Source organism: Azolla caroliniana, unplaced genomic scaffold (genome assembly GCF_043228905.1).
Source record: "Azolla caroliniana isolate FFs.n. ecotype wild unplaced genomic scaffold, voAzoCaro1.0.p SCAF_13, whole genome shotgun sequence".
Classification (NCBI taxonomy): domain Eukaryota; kingdom Viridiplantae; phylum Streptophyta; class Polypodiopsida; order Salviniales; family Salviniaceae; genus Azolla; species Azolla caroliniana.
This window is the reverse complement of record NW_028230448.1, coordinates 19,662,722-19,669,448: the sequence shown is the minus strand read 5'-3', so window position 1 is coordinate 19,669,448 and position 6,727 is coordinate 19,662,722.

Genomic DNA, 6,727 nt, shown 5'->3' with positions numbered 1-6,727 from the left:
ACTTGCTCCCGATCCCGCTCGTCGACCGACTTGACAAACAGCAAGACCCGGCTCGTGTCCAGGATGGTTCGGTCGAGCGCCGAAAGGCGCGCAAAGTTTTCCTCGAACTCCCGGAGGAGTGCCGACGCGTTTCTTCCCTTCCCCGGGGACTCCACCCATTCCATGAACCTTCGCTTCGAAAGCCGGAGCGCGTCGTCCAGCCCGTATTTCTCTAGGAGCCGACCTTCGAACTCCTCCCAGGTACGACTCTCCGCCCGCACCTCGAGCACCTCCGCATGGATGCTCAGCATCGCCACTCGGGGAAATCCGGCAAGACGCCTTTCTTCCGGAATGTCCCGCATCAGCATCTCTGGACCGTAGGACGCCAAATACTTCGTGGCATCCTTCCCATCGAACCGGCCGATCGTGCCGACGACCGCCTCAATGGCTCTGTCGAGGGCACCGGTGCCCTCGTGCGCGTTTACAATCCGGTCCACGGCCGAAGCCATGGCCTCTGCAAGATCCGACCCCCTCATCTTCTGCTCTTCTGCCGCCTCCTTCACGTCGGGTTCACCAAAGATGTCGAGATATTACGCAAGTGCGTGTGGAAACGAGGCGGGACCGCGGGGGTCTCGAACCAAAGAGCAAGCGAGGGAGGAGAAAGAGAGAGAACCGGCTACGCAGGACCGGGGATACACAGGGACACGGCCCTTCAGCACGGAGAACGCGAACAGACACCGACACAGACAGATGCGAATGACTAAATATGTATATTAACAAAATGGCTAACACGACTACAACCCTCGATGGGGCACAGGTTGGCTACAACCGAACAGGCCGGCGAACAGATGCCGATGCCTGTTCGCTTCGACGCACAAAGGGGTAGCAGGTCGGAGGTGCTGCCGGAAGCACTCGGGCGTTCCTCGAAACAGCGCGAGCCTCCTCGGAACCCTGCACAGAAAAGCTATCGAGCTCAAGAAGGAAGGAAACAGAGAGAGAAGCGTCCAGAAACGGTCCGACAGCACTTCGTCCTCTCTGCGCCAGATCCCTGCAACAGCTCTTTCCTGCTCCTTATATAGGCCGACGAGCAGGCCGTCATGTCAGCTTTATTCCCTGTCCCTTTCGAGCAGGGATCCGCTCCGTTCTTCACGCACCCGCGTAGTTACGTCGCCGACTCGTACAGTTCCTTAGCTCGCGCGCGCGACCGAAAAGACTGTTCGCGCGGTCTTTGTCTCCACTTGTGTTAGGGCCCGTTCCTGCCGATTATCCTCCTAATTCGCTTCTATGTACAACTTGGAGCGTGCGCGCGTGAAGAACCGGTTCCCACGCCTTGGTGCGCCGATTCCGCCTATGAACGGTTTTCTTCACGACAACGTACATTTAAGCGTCGGGCCTGACGCATTTTCTCTTCTTCAAGGGTGGTATTAACAATATTTTCATCTTTTATTTCTTATTTAATGTTTCTTTTAACCACATCTACCCAACCCGTTTTAGCTAACTCTATGTTATTATTAACTTCCTCTTTAACTTTTTTAATTTCGTCCTTTATATCCTCTATAGAGGATATTTCACCGTCTTCTCGAGATACCTCGATGTCCTTAAGTTGTTTTTTAAGGTCGGTGTTTTCCACTTTAAGTTGTTCTATTTCGGCCTTGAGGGCGTCTTTTTCCTCTCTATCTTTTTTCTTGTGGGTTTCGGCGTCTTTCACCCATTTTTTCATATCCATCTCTATTTTTGTTAAACGATTAAACATATCTAAAAAGTGCTCCTTACTTATAGCCTCGTCTTGTATATCCTTATGTTCCTTAGTTCGTTTAGACGTCATTGTGGTGTCAATAAGAAAAAAAGGTAAAATAAATGGGTTCGAGACTTAGCCGAGTTTGTGTGTATGTCGCAATCACATCGGCATTTTGTAGCACACGACGAGCACACCAAAAGAACCCACCCACGAACTTGTCAAGAAAATGGCACTTCACAACGTCAAGAGAAAATGGAGAAGAAACACCCCGCGACGGCGACGGTGACGGTGGCAGTCGTCAAACGACGGCAGACGTTAGCTGCAGATAGTAGCAGACGGCGACGACAACAGACAACGGTAGTCATCAGACGACGACAGCAACAGTCGGCAACAGACACCGGCTGCAGACGACGGCGACGACGACGAGGACGACAATAAACGGCGACAACAACGGCAGAAAGAGCTGTTACACAGAGACGAGGAAGCAAGAGAGAGAGAGAGAGAGAGAGAGAGAGAATGAACTCTTCTTTATCTATTGATTGGGTTCATCATTCAATAACTTCTGTACTGAACGATTGTACTCATTTTATTCAATGTGTAAAAAAACAATCCCTCTCGATTGTTTCCTCTCCATCAATATATCCGAGTTGTCTTGTTCTACTCTATTTTATTGTGTACTTGATTCGGACATTCACGTTTACAATATCGATAATGTCTCGGTTCAATTAACATATTTTGAACAACAACTTGATGAAATCTTAAATGATTTTCGTGATGTTTTTCCGAGTGAATTACTAGATGGGTTACCTCCTAAAAATAATATAGACCATCATGTAGATATTGTACCTGGCGTTGCACCAATAAGTATACCTCCTTATCGCTTAAGTCGATCCGAAGAGGATGAGGTATCTAAGCAACTGAAGTACTATTTACGAATGGGTTATATACGTTATAGTAAATCTCCATGGGGTGCACTAGTTCTCACGGTTAAAAAGAAAGAGGGCACATGGTGTATGTGTATTAATTACCGACGCTTGAATAAAGTGACGATCAAGAATTCGTATCCATTGCCCCGGGTTGATGATCTAATTGACTGTCTCCGGGGAGCTCGGTATTTTACGAAACTTGATCTCCATACTGGCTACCATCAAATTCGTATAAGTGAGGATGATGTTCTTAAAACGGCCTTTCGTACGCGCTATGGCCATTATGAGGTTTTGGTTATGCCTTTTGGTTTGACCAATGCTCCGGCTACATTTCAACAAGAAATGAATGACATTTTCCGAGAACAACTTGGAAAATTTGTCGTTATTTTCTTGGATGATATTTTAGTTTATAGCCGTACATTACAAGAATATGCTAAACATGTCCGCTTTGTTTTACAAACATTGCGTGACAAACAATTTTATGCGAAGATCTCAAAATGTGAGTTCTTCAAGAAATCAATTACTTATCTTGAATATCTCATAACCGAACGAGTTGAAATTGATCCTTCTCGCATCGAGAAAATCAAGCTTTGGCCCACTCTTCGTAATATTCGAGAAGTTCGACCATTCCTTGGTTTTGTCGGGTTTTTGCGAAAATCCCTTCATAATTACTCCCAATTGACAACGCCGTTTATTGATCTTCTAAAAGGTCAAACGCGTTGTCATGAAGATCCGTCACTAGGTGCGGATCGCGAGGTGGAATCGCCGGGGTTCTGGACCAGAAGGACTCGAAGTTTGCACAAGCGTTAGCGGGAAAGGAATTAAGATAGATTGAAAGAGAGAGAGATTGAGATAAGATAGAACGCTTGATTTTAGATTGAGAGAGAGATTAAGAACACTTGACTTTAGATTTCAGAAACAAGTTACATGATCAATTCGATAACGAATTTTCTTCTTAATATTAATTTTAATTTAAAGTACCAAGCTTTTTTTTCCAAGAAAATCCCCCTTTGATCTTTTTCATTCCCTCATTTATAGATTCCCTCATGCATTTGAGGGTTCAAGACATGCATAAAATGCATGTTTGCCATTTGGCGCTCATGTATTACATGTAGTGCATGATAACCATGTCACTCATTTTAGCTCTCATGTATGAGAATTTATATGTAAAAGTACAATAATAGAAATGTAATTTCAACTAGATATCTTGGCTTAGTGGTAAGCCAATTGACTCCTAACTTGGAGGTGTAAGGTTCAAATCCTTACTTGCCCTCCTTGTATGTATATGTATATATATTTATATATTTATTTATCTAGTCGCCGGATGTCGGATGTCGTTGCCTCGCCGGCACCGGATGTCGGTTCCGCCGTCTCGCCGGTTGCCGGTGTGCCACCGTCGCTTTGCCGGGGATCACCGGTCCGGTTTTGGTTGGCCAAAACCTTTACAAGTAGCTAGGCCACCTCCACTCTTAGTTCAAGTTACCTTGAACTCTCTATGCTCCACACATAGACACAAAGGTAATAACTTTTGCTCTACCTTATATATGATGAGAGCCGTATTTGTCGTGCCTATGTGGGATATCTCACAATTTTCTCTTTTCCTTTCACAAACTTTATACCCTCATATCTTGACATCTAGTTGTCCGTTTCTCGTGTAATAAAGTGCATTCGAAAGTTCTTGAAGACCTCTATCATTTTGTACTTAGATATTAAAATTATTTAAAATGTTATATTCACTATTATTGTTTTATGTGATTCATACTCGATTTTGTACGTTTTATGTGATTTTCACACCATTGCCGACAATCTTCACGACATCATAAGTCTACAAAACCTCTTGTTTGGAATGCTACACTAGACCTCGACTTTAAGGAACTCAAGGAACTGGTGTGCAAGGCTCCTTCACTTCTTTTACTTGATTCCTCAAAACCTTTTGAGGTTGAAACCGATGCAAGCAATTATGCTATATGTGTTGTCTTATATCAAGATGGTAAACCAATAGCATTCGAGAGTAAGAAATTTGATTTTTCTCAATGTTGGTATACCGTTCAAGAAAAGGAGTTATTTGCAATTATACATGCGCTCAAAACATGACGCCATTATGTTTATGTAAATCGCTTTGGGGTAACTACGAGCCACGAGTCCTTTAAATATTTTTGTGACCAACAAGACCTGAAAGGTCGTAAGGCACGATGGGTTGATCTCATCCAGGACTTTGATTTTTCCATATGATATCGCAAAGGTTCCATGAACACTGTCACTGATACACTAAGTCGCATCTGTGAAGTTAACATGCTTAGCTTCACTGAAATAACATCAGATCTTTATGATCACCTTCGAGGAAAGTATTCTGATGACAGTTATTTTGCGAAATACTGGGCAAGAGTTGAGTATGGATCAGACACCACCACATCCTCGAAGGAATACTTCCACATTGCTAATGGTCTGCTCTACCGTAATGGGAAGGTTTGTGTTCTAGATTTGCCTGAGGTCAAAAAGAGAATTATTTTTGAATGCCATGATGCACCCTCTACGGGGCACCATGGAATATATCGTACACTCATTCTCATCTCCACTCAATTCTATTGGCCTAAGATGCGTCCTGACATACATAGCTATGTGACTAAATGTCACCAATGTCAGGTTAACAAAGTCGAGCGACTTAAAGCCGTAGGACTTTTACATCCCTTGGAAATTCCCAATAATAAGTGGGAAAGTATATCCATGTATTTTATTGTTAGCCTTCCTCGCACCCAAAAAGGCCATGACGCCATCTAGGTTGTGGTTGATAGACTAACTAAAATGGCCAGATTTATTGCTACTAAAACCACGGTAACAACTCCTGAATTGGCTTACCAATTCGTTGACGAGTTATTTCGTTTTTATGGGTTACTGATGGTATTGTGAGTGATCGAGATCCAAAGTTTACTAGTGACTTCTGGACTCAAGTCCTCAAGAAGTTAGAAACTACATTGAGCATGAGCTCCACGGATCATCCTCAATCCGATGGACAGACAAAATGAGTAAATCAAATTATTGAGGACATGCTTCAAGCATATGTTGGTACAAAACCAACAAAATGGGAACGTTATCTCCCAATTTTAGAGTTTGCTTATAATAGCTCCAAGCATACGTCGACGGGATATAGTCCTTTTATGTTGATGTATGGTTTTCAGCCACGAGCCCCGATTGATGTTAATATACATCATGATGAGTTGCGAAGTACGCAAAACTTTCTTCGGGATATGCAAGATATGTTGCATATTGCACGAGATAATATAAAAACAGCTCAAGATAGAGCGTGTTTTTATGCCGATCATCATAGGCAACCTCGTGTATTCAACCTTGGACAGAAGGTATTTTTACGTGTACCTCACAATTCTAAGACATTGTCTAAGGGTACGTGCGCTAAGTTAGCCCCACGGTTTTGTGGACCTTTTACAATCCTCAAACGCATTGGGTCATCAGCCTATCGTCTCGCTCTTCCCGATGGTGTTGACATTCATCCATTTTTTCATGTGAGTCGTCTAAAAGAACTTCTAGGTTCTGGCAACAATACAGTTACAACTGAAACTCTGGTTACTTCTGAAGAATAATCTTCTAACCACATGTACCAAAAAGAATTCTCGATGTTAAAACAAAAACATTACGTACTAAAGAAATCCGAGAGTTTAAAATAAAATGGATGGATAAATCAATAAAAGATGCCACATGGGAACACGAAAATACTCTCAGAACTAACTTCCCTAACTTTGCATTGCAAGAGTGCAATGTTTTAAAGAGGGGGAGTATGTTACGGGCATGACCATATAATATCCCGTGGCGAGAATTTATCGTAGTATTCTATACACGTGGATAAGGGTGAGGGTTAAACGAGAGTGTAAAGAAGGGGAGGATTACTTTTTAATCCTCGGGATTGAGACAACCCATTAGGCCAAGTGTGAACTTGCATGGGGGCCTTGGGTATTGTTATAAATAAGAGGCCTAGCTACACTCATTTCATGATCTTTTTGACTACGTCGAGACTCTGTTTCTCGGGTGTTCAACTCTTGTAGCAAGCGCGCCAACACCAGGTACGACTCGA